This window comes from Staurois parvus, unplaced genomic scaffold (assembly GCF_062004578.1).
Source record: "Staurois parvus isolate SC_StPar_1 unplaced genomic scaffold, SC_StPar_1.0 ptg001220l, whole genome shotgun sequence".
Classification (NCBI taxonomy): Eukaryota; Metazoa; Chordata; class Amphibia; order Anura; family Ranidae; genus Staurois; species Staurois parvus.
Window position 1 is genome coordinate 630,305 of NW_028319016.1, and position 15,828 is coordinate 646,132.

General features: G+C 45.8%; 1 protein-coding gene across 1 annotated transcript in view; it reads left to right on the forward strand.

Moving 5' to 3' along the window:
• Nucleotides 1–2,689: 2,689 nt before the first annotated feature.
• SH3BP5L (SH3 binding domain protein 5 like) overlaps nucleotides 2,690–15,828 on the forward strand; it is a 39,198-nt gene continuing 26,059 nt past the window's right edge. Inside the window, exon 1 of the mRNA XM_089660236.1 lies at nucleotides 2,690–2,858. The gene's annotated coding sequence lies outside the window, so the exon portion shown is untranslated. The remainder of the gene's footprint in view (nucleotides 2,859–15,828) is intronic.

Sequence of the window (15,828 nt, forward strand, 5' to 3'; positions counted from 1 at the left end):
TTGTATTGACGCAAATGGCACCCCAAAGTATTGGTTTCAGGTATCAGGAGCATTTTCACGAGTATGGGTACTCGTGAAAATACTCGGTATCACTGCATCCCTACTGGGGACTCAGCCTGCACACTCTCCCCTGCATAGCCTTTCACTGGGAAGATCAGTGGACTGCTATTTTTCCTCTCCCAGCTTTTATGAAGCTGAGAACAGAGGGAATGTGATCACTTATAAGACAGGGAAAAGGTGTATAATGTTTTTTTTTTTTTGTTTTTTTTTAGCCCTGGTTCACGCTAGAGCGATTTTTCAGGGATGTACGACATTCTGGCGAAATGTAAAATCCCAGGTGAAGTGAAAACACATAGATTTTATTGGGTGCTGTCTAAATTGCTACAATCTGAGTTGCTGAGGAAAAAATACTTTTTTGCACTTTTGGGCAATTCTTGTGCAGCACAACTCCCACTGACTTCAATGTATAATCACCAGCAAGTCGTACATTTGTCTTATTGCAGCGACTTTGCTGAGACATCTGAGGCAGTGCTTTTTTTTTTTAACCCTCGCCTCTTCTACCTGGTCATCCTTGCTGCCTAAAAACGTCCTCCCTAGCACATCCAGTTCACACCACCTGAATGTATCGGAAATATGCGTTCCCACTTGCGGTAGCTTTTTTTTTGGCATGTTTTGCACATGTAAACATGCATCGGGTATAGGACAGCCCATTCAAGTGCGCAACAACTGCCGCAAACTAGCTCAAGAACCTTTTACGGTCATGGAGTGTCACATATTCGCGTCATGCATGTCTTGCCATTTAGGCGGTATTTGCATCTGTGCGCTTCCCATGTGTGGCGTGCATTTGTATTCAGCCCCCTATACTCTGATTCCCTTAACTAAGATCTAGTGGAACCAATTGCCTTCAGAAGTCCCCTAATTAGTAAACAGAGTCCACCTGTGTGTCATGTAATCTCAGTATAAATATATGTTCTGTGAAGCCCTCAGAGGTTTGTTAGAGAACATTAGTGAACAAACAGATTCATGAAGGCCAAGGAACACACCAGAAAGGTCAGGGATAAAGTTGTGGAGAAGTTTACAGTGGGGTTAGGTTATAGAAAAATATCCCAAGCGTTGAACATCTCATGGAGCACTGTTCAATCCATCATCTGAAAATGGAAGGAGTATGGCACAACTGCAAACCTACCAAGACATGGCCGTTCACCTAAACTGACAGGCCGGGCAAGGAGAGCATTCATCAGAGAAGCAGCCAAGAGGTCCATGGGAACTCTGGAGGAGCTGCAGAGATCCACAGCACAGGTGGAAGAATCTGTCCACAGGACAACTATTAGTCGTGCTCCACAAATCTGACCTTTATGGAAGAGGGACAAGAAGAAAGCCATTGTTGAAGTAAACCCATAAGAAGTCCCGTTTGCAGTTTGCGAGAAGCCATGTGGGGGACACAGCATACATGTGGAAGAAGGGGCTCTGGTCAGATGAGACCAAAACTGAACTTTTTGACCTAAAAGCAAAGCTCTGTGTGGCGGAAAACTAACACCTTCCATCCCCACCGTGAAACATGGTGGTGGCAGCATCATGTTGTGAGGATGCTTTTCTTCAGCAGGGACAGGGAAGCTGGTCAGTGTTGATGGGGAGATGGATGGAGCCAAATACAGGGCAATCTTAGAAGACAACCTGTTAGAGTCTGCAGAAAACTTGAGACCGGGGCGGAGGTTCCCCTTCCAGCAGGACAACAACCCGAAACATCCAGCCAGAGCTACAATGGAATGGTTTAGACCAAAGCATTTTCATGTGTTAGAATGGCCCAGTCACAGTCCAGACCTAAATCCAATGGAGAATCTGTGGCAAGACTTGAGAATTGCTGTTTCCAGACGCTCTCCATCCAATCTGACAGAGTTTGAGCGATTCTGCAAAGAAGAATGGGCAGAAATGTCCCTCTCTAGATGTGCAAAGCTGGGAGAGACGTCCCCAAAAAGACTTGCAGCTGGAATTACAGAGAAAGGGGGTCCTAAAAAGTATTGACTCCGGGGGGCTGAATACAAATGACGCCACACTTTTCACAGATTTATTTGTAACAAATATTGAAAACCATTTCTCATTTTCCTTCCACTTCACAATTATGTGCCACTTTGTGTCGGTCCATCACATCAAATCCCAATACAATACATTGTAACATGACAACATGGGGGACATTTCAAGGGGGAGGAGGACTTTGTCAAGGCACTGTATGCTCCATTTTTATGGATATTTGGTGAGAACAGGCTTCTTGGTGTCCTTATGTTAGGCCTTCGTTGATTCATGGACGGTGCAGCTCATCGGACACGGTGTGAATGAGCCCTGGTGCAGACTTTTACATGAAGGAGAACAAATCTCTTCATGGGGACACATGACACCCACTCCCCTCCCCCCTTCTCCAAATAAAAAGGTTTTTTGAATTATTATTTTATATTTGCTTGATTATTATTTTATTTCCATCCACTTTTTAATAACATAGTCATGTTTCATGTACAAATCACTGCTGACAGGTGTTCTTTGTAAGCGCCGCCATTTTGGGGGCCTACGGGTTTCCACGGTAACCAGGAGCCTCTCTCTGTGTCTCCATGACAGCGGAGCGCCCTGTACGGAAGGGTCGCATTACACAGCCATATTGCCGTACGGAAAGCTCCCAGGGCCGCGCCCCCCTTGCCGCCGCAGCCGTCCTTCCGCTTCCGGGGCAGCCAGGCGCTGCCTAGATCCAGGCAACGGGACGGCAACAAACAGGCGGGCGGCCAGGTGGGGGGCTTCGGGTGACGTCACTGGCAGACGGGTGACGTCACTCAGGAGGTCCTGGGCCATCATGCCATAAGGAGACAGTGCAGGTGGGTGTGGTCATGTGACCTGGGCACTGGGTGGGGAAGTGCCTGCCTGAGGGATGGGGACTGCAAGGCCCAGCGTGTCATGGCAGCTGCTATCCCAGCATAGCCTTCTGTATGAACTAGCTGGGTGTTGTAGCCCCCCCCCCCCGGCAGGTGAGGGGGCTGTCAGAACATTAAAGTGGACCTGTCACTGGCTTGAGAACAATGAGATGCAGTTGGGGGGGTGTGTGTCTTCCTGCGCGCGTCACAGCGCCAGATCCTGCTGAGATCGAACACCTTTGCGTTTTTTGATTGAAATCAATGGAAACGCATCAGAAAGTTTGTGTGCGTTATGGTGCCTCAACGTGCCGGCCCACGCACGCGCTGATAGGCTGTCAATGGAAACGCATCAGAAAGTGCCAGTGTGTGTTATGGTGCATCAACATGCTTATGCACGCTCCAGTAGGATTTCAATGGACACCACATCTCCACGCATGCATCTGCAGGTTCCAGTGTGCGTTATGACGCATCAGAGCGCCTGCTCACACGCTGATAGGATTTCATGGAAAACACATCTCCACGCACGCATCCGCAGGTTCCAGTGTGCGTTATGACGCATCAGAGCGCCTGCTCACACGCTGATAGGATTTCATGGAAAACACATCTCCACGCACGTATCCGCAGATTCCAGTGTGCGTTATGATGCATCAGTGCGCCTGCTCACGCACACGTGATAGGATTTCATGGAAAACACATCTCCACGCACGCATGCATCAGGTTCCGGTGTGCATTATGATGCATCACCGCACCTGCTCACGCACGCACCAATAGGATTTCCATGGAAACCACATCTCCCCGCACGCATCAGCAGGTTTTGGTGTGCGTTATGACGCATTAGAGCGCCTGCTCACACACACTCCGATAGGATTTTAATGGAAACCACATCTGCTCGCATGCATCAGCAGGTTCCAGTGTGCGTTATGACGCATCACCGCGCCTGCTCACACACATGCCGATAGGATTTTAATGGAAACCGCATCTCCAGTCACACATCAGCAGGTTTTTGTGTGCGTTATGACGCATCACCGCGCCTGCTCACACACACGCCGATAGGATTTTAATGGAAAACACATCTCCATGCACGCATCCGCAGGTTCCATTGTGCGTTATGACGAATCAGCGCGCCTACTCACGCACGCTCCAATAGGATTTCATGGAAAACACATCTCCACGCACGCATCAGCAGGTTTTGGTGTGCGCTATGACGCATCAGAGCGCCTGCTCACACACATGCCGATAGGATTTCATGGAAAACACATCACGCACGCATCAGGTTCCGGTGTGCGTTATGACGCATCACCGCGCCTGCTCACGCACATGCCGATACGATTTCAATCAGGGTGGATTTGATTTAAATCACTAGTCAGTAAGGTTTGATGTAAATCCTAGTTTTCTACATAAAGACTAATTCTTGCTGGTATAACTTTAATATACAAGTAGATGAAGATTTTTAGGATAACAACTTTTCATATTAGTTTTTTTATCCCCAGTTTAATAGGTTAATCATTCATATTTGGACAACTTTTCTGTTGTACTTAGGAAGGAGAAAAATAATCATTACCTTAATAATAACAATTTAAATAGATTTATTCAACTGAAACAATAACATTCCAGCATATGTGATTGGCTTAAACATCCATGTTTGGTAACTAATTTGGCTAAACAAAATCTATATATGTTAAGAAACTTAGACTGTCAGCCCCTCCTCCTCACACTTAGTTTCACTTTCTTCTTGTGCAGATCTATTCCACTCCAAACAATCAGAAAAATATTGTTTCTATTCTATTCACTGAACTTCTTGAAACTTAGCAGTGAAGGGGTTGATTCTGTATTCATAGGTTTGTAGAAGTTAGGATGAAGGGCTTTTTCTTAACTCTGTTGATGTTATAACATTTTTGCTGTGAAGAAGAGGCATGTGATCTCCGCTGAGTCCAATTCAGTTTTGAGAACTGCAAAAGTAAACCAATCATCTGTGATAATATCTTGTAGGCAGAGAAACTGCCCAATAATCTTACAGAAACCTCTGGAAGAGCCTGACATTGTGAATGGATTCATGGAATTTATTTACCAAAAATATTAAACATATACAGCCTTATTCTACATAATTAAAAAAACTAATCTTTATTTCATGATGGAATAACCTTTGGATGGTAATATATTTTCCTCAAAAAGCATTTTATTTTAAAAAATCCAATTTAAATAAAAAAAAAATCCGTTTTTTTTTGATTTTTAAAAAAAAAATCATTGATTTTTATCCACCCTGGTTATGACGCATCAGCGCGCCTGCTCACACACACACTGATAGGATTTCATGGAAAACACATCTCCACGCACGCATCAGCAGGTTCCAGTGTGCGTTATGATGCATCAGCGCGCCTGCTTACGCACACGCCAATAGGATTTCATGGAAAACACATCTCCACGCACGCATCAGCAGGTTTTGGTGTGCGCTATGACGCATCAGAGCGCCTGCTCACGCACATGCCGATAGGATTTTAATGGAAACCACATCTCCAGTCACACATCAGCAGGTTTTTGTGTGCGTTATGATGCATCAGCGCACCTGCTCACACACACGCCGATAGGATTTTAAAGGAAAACACATCTCCATGCACGCATCCGCAGGTTCCAGTGTGCGTTATGACGCATCAGCGCACCTGCTCACGCACGCGCCAATAGGATTTCATGGAAAACACATCACGCACGCATCAGGTTCCGGTGTGCGTTATGACGCATCAGCGCACCTGCTCACGCACACACCGATAGGATTTCAATGGAAACTGCATCTCCACGCACGCATCAGCAGGTTCCAGTGTCTGTTATGACGCATCACCGCGCCTGCTCACGCACACACCGATAGGATTTCATGGAAAACACATCTCCATGCACGCATCAGGTTCTGGTGTGCGTTCTGACACATCACCGCGCCTGCTCACGCACACGACTACAGGATTTCAATGGAGAATGCAATGGTCAAAGATGCAAAGGCGTCAGGTGAGGGAATGAGTGACTGCATGCACTTTCCCCCGTTTGCTCAGTGGGATGCCGTTTATTGTAAATGCCCCCCCCCACAGCACGCCACGCACCATGCTGACCGACGCGTGTTGCAGTATAGCACCCTGGAGTACGGTGCCGGAGAGGCCGCGGTCACACTTCAGCGTCTTTGGTCAGTTTGTATCGTCTTTTGTGAGCACATATCGGGCTTAAAGCATAACGTCACTCTCTCAACCTGAACTATTATGAATCCTTATGCTGCTAGCATCCTGACACAGATCGGAAGGCGTTTTATATTTACTTGTATTAAACTGTTTTTTATATTTCTTCAGTTACTTCCTGGTTTCTGGCCAAGGCAAATGATGTCATACATCCCAGGAGTCTTTAGGAGGGATTTTCTCATTTAAGACCACCCTCCTGCCTGAGCTAAGGGCAGATGGAATCCAGAAAGTAACTGCAACATAAATCATCTGCCCTTACTCAAGATGGCCACTGCCAGAAATACTAGGGGGTGTTTTTTTAAAGTGATTTCTCAGGAAAGTAAAGCATGGATGGGAGAGGGGGTGCTTTGAATATTAAAAATTAATGAAATGGCACTTTTAGTTTCTGCTCCAATACAGCGTAGTTCTGCTTCAGGCTCCATGCACACTAGCAGTTTATTAAGCTCCTAGAAGCTGTTAATAGCACTTTTTTTTTCTGTTCTTAGAAACTAAATAGCGCTCTCCTATCTGTCCATGTACACTACTTATCAGCATTTTTTGAGCTTCAGCTTCTAGGAGCAGAAAAAAATGTTTTTTGTAGTTTTTTTTTTTTTAGGTTTTTTCCAGAAGCAAAAAAAAAAAAAAAAAAAACTCTAGTGTGCATGGAGCCTAATGCAGGCCATAGATGGGGAGAAAAAACGGCAGATTTTTCTTTTAAAAAACGAAAATTCGGTCGTTCAAGTGGCCGACGTTACCATCAATGGTAAAAAAAATCGGCCGATTTTCATCCCTTCTACAGCTGGCAAAAAGTGTCCCTGCAGAGAGCTCCGCTATTTCTGACAGTTCCTTGACATTTACAGCGGTTGAAACATTGTATCTATTTGTTTCCATTTAGGATACAGATGTTTTTATTCGGAAACAAATAGATACAATGTTTCAACCGCTGTAAATGTCAAGGAACTGTCAGAAATAGCAGAGCTCTCTGCAGAGACACTTTTTGCTGGACTCGAATTCTTCTTATTTTCATCCTACTTCTTCTTCTTCATCCTCATCCTCTTCTTCTTCTTCATCCTCATCCTCTTCTTCATCCTCATCCTCTTCTTCTTCTTCTTCATCCTCATCCTCTTCTTCTTCTTCATCCTCTTCTTCATCCTCTTCTTCTTCTTCTTCTTCCTCATCCTCTTCTTCTTCATCCTCTTCTTCTTCATCATCCTCATCCTCTTCTTCTTCATCCTCCTCCTCCTCCTCTTCTTCTTCATCCTCCTCCTCCTCCTCTTCTTCCTCATCCTCTTCTTCTTCTTCTTCTTCTTCTTCTTCTTCATCATCCTCATCTTCTTCTTCTTCTTCATCCTCCTCCTCTTCTTCTTCATCCTCCTCCTCCTCTTCTTCTTCATCATCCTCCTCCTCTTCTTCTTCATCCTCCTCCTCCTCTTCTTCTTCTTCTTCTTCTTCTTCATCCTCCTCCTCCTCTTCTTCCTCATCCTCTTCTTCTTCATCATCCTCATCTTCTTCTTCATCCTCTTCTTCATCTTCATCCTCTTCTTCATCTTCATCCTCTTCTTCATCCTCATCCTCTTCTTCTTCTTCTTCGTCCTCATCCTCTTCTTCTTCATCATCATCCTCATCTTCTTCATCATCATCATCCTCCTCCTCCTCTTCTTCTTCTTCTTCTTCTTCTTCATCCTCATCCTCTTCTTCTTCATCAGCATCATCCTCATCCTCTTCTTCTTCATCCTCTTCTTCTTCATCCTCATCCTCTTCTTCTTCTTCATCATCCTCATCCTCTTCTTCTTCTTCTTCATCCTCATCCTCTTCTTCTTCATCCTCTTCTTCTTCCTCTTCTTCTTCTTTATCCTCTTCTTCATCCTCTTCCTCTTCTTTTTCTTCTTTTTGTCTTCCTCTTGCAGGTCACTGCTCATGCGCAGATTTTTTTATCGGTAAAAAATCGGCCGATTTGCCCACTAATTGCCGCGAAAATCGGCCGATCGGCAAAATCGGCCGATTTTTTTCCAACTTTACCGAAAAAAAAAACGGCCAAAATACCGAAAAACGGCCGACCAAATCGCCCACTAACGATCCGAAAATCGGCCGATTTTATTTTCGGCCGCAAAATCGGCCGATTTTCGAACCATCTATGGCCTGCATAAGGCTGGCCATACATTATACAATTTTCTTGAGAATTTTGCTTTAGATTTACCAAAAAACATATAATAGGTCAAACCTAAACAAGACTTTCAATTGTATCCAATCAGGCTCTTGCACTACATAGTTGAAGGTTATTCTAAAGGAAATTGGGCAGAAAATTGTGTAGTGTATGGCCAGCCTTAAAGAGGTTCTACAAATCCTGTAGCTGTTGACTTTTAATAAAAGGAGACTTAAACCGGAACTTTCCTCATAACAATTGATAAAAAAATAGTAAGATTCTGTATCAAGGGACATACACCCCCCGGCCACTTTATTAGGTACACCTGTTCAATTGCTCGGTAATACAAATTGCTAATCAGCCAATCACATGGCAGCAACTCAATGCTTTTAGGCATCTAGATGTGGTGAAGACAACTTGCTGAAGTTCAAACCGAGCATCAGAATGGGGAAGAAAGGGGATTTAAGTGACTTTGAATGCGACATGGTTGTTGGTGTCAGACGGGCTGGTCTGAGTGTTTCAAAAACTGCTGATCTACTGGGATTTTCACGCACAACCATCTCTAGGGTTTACAGAGAATGGTCCGGAAAAGAGAACATGTCCAGTGAGGGGCAGTTGTGTGGACGAAAATGCCTTGTTGGTGTCAGAGGTGAATGGGCAGACTGGTTGGAGATGATAGAGAGGCAACAAGTAAGGCTACTTTCACACTGAGGAGTTTTGAAGTTTTTCTGAGTTTAAAAAAAGCGCCTGAAAAGCACAAGAAAAATGCTTCCCTGTGTATGTGAATGTATATCTATGAATGTTTTCACACTGAGGCGCTGCGCTTGCGGTGCTGTGTGTAAATTCCTTACAGCATCTTTGGGGCATGTTTGGGGAGTTAAAAAAAAAATGGACAAAAATGCCTCTTCCCATCGAAATCAATGAAAAGCGCTTCAAAAGGCCTCAAAAACGAGAAGCGTTTTTGGTGCAGTTTTTAAGTCATTTGTTCTTTAACCATTTCAATACCGGGCAATTTTCCCCCTTCCTGCCCAGGCCATTTTTCAGGTTTCAGCGCTCTCACACTTTGAATGACAATTGCGCGGTCATACAACATTGTACCCAAACTAAAATTATATCATTTTCTTCACACAACTAGAGCTTTCTTTTGGTGGTATTTAATCACCGCCGAGGTTTTTATTTTTTGCTAAATTATCAAAAAAAGACCAAAAATTTTGAAAAAAAAACACGTTTTTCTTTGTTTTTGTTATAATAGTTTACAAATAAATAATTGTTCTTCATAAATTTAGGCCGAGATGTATTCTACTCCATGTCTTTGGTGAAAATAACCCAAATTAGGAGGGATTTTTTAGTTTGTAGGAAAGTTATAGAGTTCACAAACTATGGTATAGATCTGAATATTGATCAATCCTGAAGTACTGACAGCCAATCTAATTTCTTGAGGTCCAAGAATGCCAGAATAGTACAGATATCCCCCAAATGTCAGAACAGTACAGATATCCCCCAAATGACTCCTTTTTGCAGAGTAGACAGTCCGACGTCCTTCATAAGAGGCATGGCGAGTTTTTTGAAGTTGTATTTTTTTTGTCATAATTTTTCGGAAAATTAAAAAATTAAAAAAATTATTTTCACTATTTTTATTTTTACATATTGTCACCAGTGCAGTACAGCGTCATCATATAACTGGCATGGCGGTGATCAGGGACACTGATTGGTGACAATATGAAAAAAAAATATATATATATATATATTTTTTATTTTTTTTAATTTTTTATTACATTTTTTTTATTTTTTTTAAGATTTTTTTTCATATTTTACTATGACCAAAGGAGTACAATGTTACCATAGTAACATTGTACTACTTTGGGGAAGTGATCAGTATTTTTTTTTTTTTTTTACACAATTTGCTTATAGCAAAGAATTACTTTGCTATAAGCAAGCATTTACCTGAATGACATCGATTCATTCAGGGTTTTTTTTTTTTGTGCTTAGCTGTGATTTGGCCACAGCTTATCACATGACATGTGCATGTGATTAGCTGCGACCATTCACAGCTAGACACTAGTATACAATGGATGGCATGAATGAAGCCATCCATTGTATACAACTGTCATGTGACCTGCTGTGATTGGTCACAGCAAGTCACATGGTACCGGCAACGGGGGCCGGTACTCAGATCTGTCATCGGCCGTGTCCGAGGTACACGGCCGGTGACAGATCGCGCCGCTGCGCGGCTTTGCAACCGCACAAACTGCGCATGTGCGGGAGCACGCCAAATGGCGTCCACCCGGAAAGATGAAGCATTTTTGCTGCCGCCAAACGGCTATAGGCCGGGCGGCTAATGGTTAAGAAAACTCAAAGTGCGGTAAAAACGTCTATGCGTTCTTGTGGCGGATCAGTGTGAAAGTAGCCTAACTCCAATAACCACTCATTACAACCAAAGTATGCAGAATACCATCTCTGAACGCACAACACGCTAAACCTTGAAGCAGATGGGCTACAGCAGCAGAAGACCACACTGGGTGCCACTCCTGTCAGCTATGAACAGGAAACGGAGACTATAATTCTCACAAGATCACCAAAATTGGACAATAGAAGATTGGAAAAACATTGCGTGGCCCGATGAGTCTCCATTTCAGCTGCGGCATTCAGATGGTAGGGTCAGAATTTGGCTTAACATGAAAGCATGGATCCATCCTGCCTTGTATCAATGGTTCAGACTTATGGTGGTGGTGTCATGGTGTGGTGGATCCATCCTGCCTTGCATCAGTGGTTCAGACTGATGGTGGTGGTGTCATGGTGTGGTGGATCCATCCTGCCTTGTATCAATGGTTCAGACTGAAGGTGGTGGTGTCATGGTGTGGTGGATCCATCCTGCCTTGCATCAGTGGTACAGACTGATGGTGGTGGTGTCATGGTGTGGTGGATCCATCCCGCCTTGTATCAATGGTTCAGACTGATGGTGGTGGTGTCATGGTGTGGTGGATCCATCCTGCCTTGTATCAATGGTTCAGACTGATGGTGGTGGTGTCATGGTGTGGGGGAGATTTTCTTGGCACACTTTGAGCCCCTTAGTACTAATTCAGCATTGTTTAAATGCCACGGTCTACCTGAGTATTGTTGCTGACCATGTCCATCCCTTTATGACTCCAGTATCCCCATCTTCTGATGGCTCCTTCCAACAGGATAATGCACCATGTCACAAAGCTCAAATCATCTCCAACTGGTTTCTTGAACATCACAATGAGGTCACTGGACTGCAATGGCCTCCACAGTCACCAGATCTCCATCCAATAGAGCACCTTTGGGATGGGGTGGAACGGGAGATTCCTATCATGGATGTGCAGCCAACAAATTGCAGCAACTGCGTGATGTTATCATGTCAATATGGACCAAAATCTCTGAGGAATGTTTCCAACACCTTGTTGAATCTATGCCACAAAGAATGAGGGCCGTTCTGAAGGCAAAAGGGGGTCCAAGCCGGTACTAGCAAGGTGGACCTAATAAAGTGGCTGGTGAGTGTAGATTCCACATTAATAATTATGCAACCACAATTAGTGTGTGCTGTTACTTGCCTCCAGCGTTGCTCCAATTTCTTCTTACTGGAGGCCGCCATTTTGTTGAAGCCTAGAACCCTTAGCAGCAGTTGAAATGTTCTTAAACCCCGGACCCTGCATTCACTATATCCGCTCTCCCCGGACACTGCATTCACTATATCCGCTCTCCCCGGACACTGCATTCACTATATCCGTTCTCCCCGGACACTGCATTCACTATATCTGCTCTCGGACCCTGCATTCATTATATTCGGTGTCCCCGGACCCTGCATTCACTATAACTGCTCTCCCTACACCCTGCATTCACTATATCCGCTCTCCCAGGACCCTGCATTCACTATATCTGGTCTCCCCAGACCCCGCATTCACTATATCCGCTCTTCCCGGACCCTGCATTCACTATATCCGCTCTTCCCGGACCCTGCATTCACTATATCCGCTCTCCCCGGACCCTGCATTCCCTATATCCGGTCTCCCCGGACCCTGCATTCACTTTATCCGGTCTCCCCGGACCCTGCATTCCCTATATCCGCCCTGCCCGGACCCCGCATTCACTATATCCGCCCTGCCCAGACCCCGCATTCACTTTATGCGCCCTCCCCGGACCCTGCATTCACTATATCCGCTCTCCCAGGACTCTGCATTCACTATATTCGCTCTCCCAGGACCCTGCATTCACTATATCCGCTCTCCCAGGACCCTGCATTCACTATATTCGGTCTCCCAGGACCCTGCATTCACTATATCTGCTCTCCCAGGACCCTGCATTCACTATATCCGCTCTCCCCGGACCCTGTATTCACTATATCTGCTCTCCCCGTACCCTGCATTCACTATATCCGCTCTTCCCGGACCCTGCATTCACTATATCCGCTCTCCCTGGACCCTGCATTCACTTTATCCGGTCTCCCCGGACCCCGTATTCACTATATTCGCTCTCCCCGAACCCAGCATTCACTATATCCGCCCTGCCCGGACCCCGCATTCACTATACCCGGTCTCCCCGGACCCTGCATTCACTATATCTGCCCTCCCCGGACCCTGCATTCACTATATCCGCTCTCCCAGGACCCTGCATTCACTATATCCGCTCTCCCAGGACCCTGCATTCACTATATCCGCTCTCCCAGGACCCTGCATTCACTATATCTGCTCTCCCAGGACCCTGCATTCCCTATATCCGCTCTCCCCGGACCCTGTATTCACTATATCTGGTCTCCCCGGACCCTGCATTCACTATATCCGCTCTTCCCGGACCCTGCATTCACTATATCCGCTCTCCCTGGACCCTGCATTCACTTTATCCGGTCTCCCCGGACCCCGTATTCACTATATTCGCTCTCCCCGAACCCCGCATTCACTATATCCGCCCTGCCCGGACCCCGCATTCACTATACCCGGTCTCCCCAGACCCTGCATTCACTATATCTGCCCTCCCCGGACCCTGCATTCACTATATCCGCTCTCCCAGGACCCTGCATTCACTATATCCGCTCTCCCAGGACCCTGCATTCACTATATCCGCTCTCCCAGGACCCTTCATTCACTATATCCGCTCTCCCAGGACCCTGCATTCACTAGATCCGCTCTCCCCGGACCCTGCATTCACTAGATCCGGTCTCCCCGGACCCCGCATTCACTATATCCGCTCTCCCCGGACCCCGCATTCAATATATCCGCTCTCCCCGGACCCCGCATTCAATATATCCACTCCCCCCGGACCCCGCATTCACTATATCCGGTCTCCCCGGACCCCGCATTCACTATATCCGGCTCCCCGATCCCCGCATTCACTATATCCGGTCTCCCCGGACCCCGCATTCACTATATCCGGTCTCCCCGGACCCCGCATTCACTATATCCGGTCTCCCCGGACCCCGCATTCACTATATCCGCTCTCCCCGGACCCCGCATTCACTATATCCGGACTCCGCATTCACTATATCCGGTCTCCCCGGACCCCGCATTCACTGTATCCGGTCTCCCCGGACCCCGCATTCACTGTATCCGGTCTCCCCGGACCCCGCATTCACTATATCGGGTCTCCCCGGATCCCGCATTCACTATATCGGGTCTCCCCGGACCCCGCATTCACTATATCGGGTCTCCCCGGACCCCGCATTCACTATATCCGGTCTCCCCGGACCCCGCATTCACTATATCCGGTCTCCCCGGACCCCGCATTCACTATATCCGGTCTCCCCGGACCCCGCATTCACTATAACTGGTCTCCCCGGACCCCGCATTCACTATATCCGGTCTCCCCGGACCCTGCATTCACTATATCCGGTCTCCCGGTCCCCGCATTCACTATAGCTGGTCTCCCCGGACCCTGCATTCACCATATCCGGTCTCCCCGGACCCTGCATTCACTATACAGTCAGGTCCATAAATATTGGGACATCGACACAATTCTAACATTTTTGGCTCTATACACCACCACAATGGATTTGAAATGAAACGAACAAGATGTGCTTTAACTGCAGACTGTCAGCTTTAATTTGAGGGTATTTACATCCAAATCAGGTGAACGGTGTAGGAATTACAACAGTTTGCATATGTGCCTCCCACTTCTTAAGGGACCAAAAGTAATGGGACAGAATAATAATCATAAATCAAACTTTCACTTTTTAATACTTGGTTGCAAATCCTTTGCAGTCAATTACAGCCTGAAGTCTGGAACGCATAGACATCACCAGACGCTGGGTTTCATCCCTGGTGATGCTCTGCCAGGCCTCTACTGCAACTGTCTTCAGTTCCTGCTTGTTCTTGCGGCATTTTCCCTTCAGTTTTGTCTTCAGCAAGTGAAATGCTCAATCGGATTCAGGTCAGGTGATTGACTTGGCCATTGCATAACATTCCACTTCTTTCCCTTAAAAAACTCTTTGGTTGCTTTTGCAGTCTGCTTTGGGTCATTGTCCATCTGCACTGTGAAGCGTCCAATGAGTTCTGAAGCATTTGGCTGAATATGAGCAGATAATATTCCCGAAACACTTCAGAATTCATCCGGCTGCTTTTGTCAGCAGTCACATCATCAATAAATACAAGAGAACCAGTTCCATTGGCAGCCATACATGCCCACGCCATGACACTACCACCACCATGCTTCACTGATGAGGTGGTATGCTTAGGATCATGAGCAGTTCCTTTCCTTCTCCATACTCTTCTCTTCCCATCACTCTGGTACAAGTTGATCTTGGTCTCATCTGTCCATAGGATGTTGTTCCAGAACTGTGAAGGCTTTTTTACATGTCGTTTGGCAAACTCTAATCTGGCCTTCCTGTTTTTGAGGCTCACCAATGGTTTACATCTTGTGGTGAACCCTCTGTATTCACTCTGGTGAAGTCTTCTCTTGATTGGTGACTTTGACACACATACACCTACCTCCTGGAGGGTGTTCTTGATCTGGCCAGCTGTTGTGAAGGGTGTTTTCTTCACCAGGGAAAGAATTCTTCGGTCATCCACCACAGTTGTTTTCCGTGATCTTCCGGGTCTTTTGGTGTTGCTGAGCTCACCAGTGCGTTCCTTCTTTTTAAGAATGTTCCAAACAGTTGTTTTGGCCACGCCTAATGTTTTTGCTATCTCTCTGATGGGTTTGTTTTGTTTTTTCAGCCTAATGATGGCTTGCTTCACTGATACTGACAGCTTATTGGATCTCATATTGAGAGTTGACAGCAACAGATTCCAAATGCAAATAGTACACTTGAAATTAACTCTGGACCTTTTATCTGCTCATTGTAATTGGGATAATGAGAGAATAACACACACCTGACCATGGGACAGCTGAGAAGCCAATTGTCCCATTACTTTTGGTCCCTTAAGAAGTGGGAGGCACATATTCAAACTGTTGTAATTCCTACACCGTTCACCTGATTTGGATGTAAATACCCTCAAATTAAAGCTGACAGTCTGCAGTTAAAGAACATCTTGTTCGTTTCATTTCAAATCCATTGTGGTGGTGTATAGAGCCAAAAATGTTAGAATTGTGTCGATGTCCCAATATTTATGGACCTGACTGTATCTGGTCTCCCACAGAACATGGA